A 4,492-nucleotide genomic window follows, 5' to 3' on the forward strand; every position below is an offset into this window, starting at 1 on the left:
CATCAGAACTCACCTGACATTTAGAAATTAAGTATCTTTGACTGAACTAAATATGACCATTTGCAACAGCTGAATTGTTTATCTGAATTGCAATTTCACAAAAGTGCCTTGGTGCTAGAAGAAGTGAAAGTACCAAATACAATCCTGTATTTCATTGGTTTATGTATAATGGTTAAAAAACCACAGAACATTAAGCCCAAAATATCTGGAGATCAGTAGCACAGCACAGGAGACAGTGAAATTCAGGAAGAATTTCCTCATGGAAAAGGTTATTAAGCATTGGAATGGACTGCCCAGGGAGATGATGGAGTCACCATCCCTGGAGGTGTTTAAGAAATGACTGGATGTGTCATTAGTGCTATGGTCTAGTTGATGTGGTGATGATCCATCAAAGGTTGGACTCGATGGTCTTAAGGGTCTTTTCCAACCTTAATGATTTGGTGATTTTTTAGGCACAGATTTTCTTGGAGAAAATCCTTAAGAACTACCTATCTCAGAAACATAGCTCTGCTCCATATAGAGGTGTAGAGATTTATTTTTGCATTTACTCTAGCTCCATGCATTTGAAATGAGTTGGCTTTAGCCAACTCCATTTGAGTTTCCAGTGAAAATCTTTCCTTTTATGAACTAGATTGCCTAGCCCCATTTGGCCAGGGCAGTGAAGGCTTCAGGTTGCCAGCAAAGCATCAGGCTATTTAAGTATCTGTACAAGGCAGTTGGAACCACTGATTCAGTTCAGGGGAGAACATCAGAGTGCAGCAGGCTCCTGGAATCTCCAGCCCTGCCTACTTGGCAGGTTCTGGGAAGCACACTCTGTTCAGAGTCAGAAAGGACAGAGGTACCACCTGCATCCCTTCTTCCTGCAGTGGCACTCTGCAGGTCCTTCATCCAGAGCACTCTGCAGACTATGTGCTATTCAGTCTGCAGCTGGGTCCAGACAGATCTGGCAATCCTAGTTATGACTCATTCATTTTCTTTAGAATCCTGTACTCCTCAATTTTTTGTAGTCTTATAATAAGCCTTCTCTAAGTTAGCTGAAAACTGTTACATCTGTTACTGCTCCTATTGTCAAAAATAAGGCAGTGTTCTGTTTGCCTTCATTTTTATTGGCACCCACTACTTAAGAGTAGAGCGAAGTGCAGTCTAAATATTTTCCAAATCTATTTCCAGAAAAAGTTTCAGTTTTAATTACTATTTTTCAATGCTCCAGTCTACCATTCAAACCACTTTCCTTACTATAGTTTTACTCCTGCTACAATTTAGCATTGTATCCATGCTATGGCATGTAAACCAAAACACATAGGTGAACCAGAATCAACTCAGTAATTTGCTTGCAATTCTGAAAAATACCCTTTTATTACAAGCAAAAGCATGACTTAAATACTGTAACATCTTATAAAAATATGGAAAAGTACTGCAGGAGATAAGGAAACAAGTTTTACATAAAGGTTAATTTTACAATCTGTGGTTGGCTTTCTCCATGACTAGTTGAAACCTGAATCCTTTATTTCCCTTTCTCTATGCAGCTTCTTGGACACCTGCCCCCAAACAGTGTCTGGAACCACTCTCATGATCTCAATTCTCCTTATCACTCTCTACAATTACCTGAAAGGAGGATGTAGCCAGCTGGGAGTTGGCATCTCTTCTTCCAGGCAACCAGATGCGAGGACAGCAGCCTCAAGCTGCCCCAGGGAAGGTTCAAGATGGACATCAGGAGGAATTTCTTCACAGAAAGGGCAGTCCAGCAATGACACTGTGCCATGGTCTAGCTGACAAGATGTGTTTGGTCAAAGCTTGGACTCAATGATCTCAGAAGCCTTTTTCAACCTAATGGATTCTGTGAAATAATATTTGCAGCTTGCATCTCTCATACTTGTTCCCATTTAGGAACTAATATTCTTATCCCTGATTTTACTCAAACTGCTACTACCTGTAACTGTTGCTCTATTTACATCCAGTTGCCCCTTTGTGGCTTAGGCTAAATATATTTTTTTGGTCATACTACACTACCTGTTCAGGAAACTCATGGATTCAGGCTACCTAAGCAGCCTGAGTAATCCTGAGGGTAGCTTTATTTTGTTCTAAAAATCCAGCTGCCTCCAACAAACTTAATGTGGGCTTCTGTCTTTCTCTGCAGCCTTGAAAGGTCAAAATAATTTTCAAAACTTTAAAACAGCCTTAGCTCCCTACCCCCTAATTTACAAAAAGTTAGATTTGAAGTGTTATAACTCTTGGGCATTCTGTTCTCAGAGGGTTGTTTAACAGTGCTTCCATTCTAGGGAGTCAGGAGATGCCACTGGTCAGTTATTACTACCTAAAAATCAACCATCTGACTTTGCTCACCTTGTAGGAGAGCCTCAGCAGAAAGCTGCCAAATGACAAAATATGCACCACTTGGAGGACATTAAACACTTCTTTTTCCTAACCCCTTGGACTATTCCAACAAAAATTAGATACTAAGTGGCGTTACTATAGTGCTGGCTGATAGCTAGTATTTCATAAGTGACATGAAATAAATAATTCCTAGCTGCCTCAAATCTGTAAAACCTCCTTGGTCTGTACTCCCATATGTGATCATGCTGCAATTCAATCCACCTTGCATGACCATCTGGAAATTCACTGGGGGGAAATGCAGGCAGCATCTGATGTCAAAAATGAAAACCTTGGGGTAAACCACTCGGTACTGCCAAGATTCCCTTTACCTTTGTGGTAATATTCAAATGTGGCTGATATTCAAACAGTATCCAGGCAGCTCTCTGAAGAGTGTCCTTTACACTAAGGGAGAGAGAACATTCCAGTTTGTTGGTACAAGGGTCAGCTCACTCATTTTGTTAACAAACACAAAACATGGGTATAAATTGTTTCCCTGATACCATTGGTCTGTGGCCCGTCAGTGCTTGTTGAAATGCCACGTCACACGGCTTCTAAGCTCTCTTCTATCAATAACTGGCAAAAACTTCTAATAATAGTTGACTATAATTCAAATATAATATTTTTTCACTTTTCCCACAGATTGTAGATTGAAAGAGGGTAGGGTTTGATTATATACTAAAAATAAACTCTTCCATGTGCAGGTGGTGAGACATTGGAACAGGTTATTCAGAGAAACTGTGGATTCCCTCACTGAAGTGCTCAAGGCCAGGCTGGATGGGGCTTTGAAAAACCTGGTCTAGTGAAAGGGGACAGGGGAGTTGGAACTGGATGATCTTGAAGGTCCCTCCCAAACCAGGCCATTTCATGATTCTATGAAAATACCAAAACCCCAGCAGTATATCAACACAATAAGACCTTAAGGAACTAAAAAGTCTTCATGAGATATGTAATAATGTGAAATACTTACAAGGCAAGCATCTTCCATTCTGTCTCTTCTGCTTTAGCCATCAGTCACTCCAACATGTAGTCCAGAGTGACTGCCTTATTGGTAACTACTTATGCAAATGAGTCAAGAATGACAAAAAGAAACAATAATAAAATGCAGGGGACTGGCACTTGGTAAAAAACCCAGTTATTTCTACACTGGTCCTTACAATGTGTGAATTTATATTGCAGTGACTAGCTGGTGTAATGCAGGAAAGTTTAAAAACCCCCAAACCCCACACTGTGCATTCCTTTACAGTGGCAACTAGAAAGATCAAGCAGTTACTTCCTTCTCTGTGCATGGAATGCAGGATAAGCAAAGAACAGCAAAAAAATCAGTAAGTCTAAGGAGAAGAACAGAAAACCCTAGCCTTCATTTTCCCCCCTTACATCAAGCTTGCAAAATGAATCTGTTACTAGAATTCTGTAACCTTACAACTAAAGATAACTGACAGCTTGTTAGACCAAAACTAGGAGAATCAGACACCTTTCTCCTTGCAAAAGCCATAGAAAACAATTACGTTAAATGAAAGAACGAAAAATTTCAGCTGCTGCACCTTGTTCACAAATTCCAAAGATTTTTTTCCTCGTGCTGCTGTGTGAAAAACCCACACAATCAACAGGACAGACTACATGAGTCACATATGTTCATGTGGGAAATTGGTAAGGCAACTATATATGGAACAGTTATCAAGAACAATGTAAACACAGAAGAAAAATTAGAGGAAAAAATATATCTACTAATCATTCAATGAAAACAAAGCTTGAATGTTTGTAATGGTCTGTGAAACATTCAAAGAAGGAAGAAAGAAACAAAGTAATGAAGTTGTTCTATACTTTTCTGCACGAAAGTACTGCCTGGAACACAGAGCCCAGTTGATTTCTAACACAGCATCAAATCTCACCAATGTACCTGTGGAGTAAGCCCTAGAAAAGAAACCTCCAAGTCTTGTTCAACAGAGCTCACCTTCTAGGACTTAAGCACTTTGTATCTCTGCTGTAGAAGATTTTTGTCTCCATCAAGGAGCTTAATGAGGAACTCTGAAGCTCTTCAGTAGCTCTGCTTGGTATTAGATTTCCCTCTTCAAACTCATAGCTTAGTGTATAAACAGAACTGATTTACAGCATGCAGAAA

This window comes from Ammospiza nelsoni, chromosome 6 (genome assembly GCF_027579445.1).
Source record: "Ammospiza nelsoni isolate bAmmNel1 chromosome 6, bAmmNel1.pri, whole genome shotgun sequence".
Taxonomy (NCBI): domain Eukaryota; kingdom Metazoa; phylum Chordata; class Aves; order Passeriformes; family Passerellidae; genus Ammospiza; species Ammospiza nelsoni.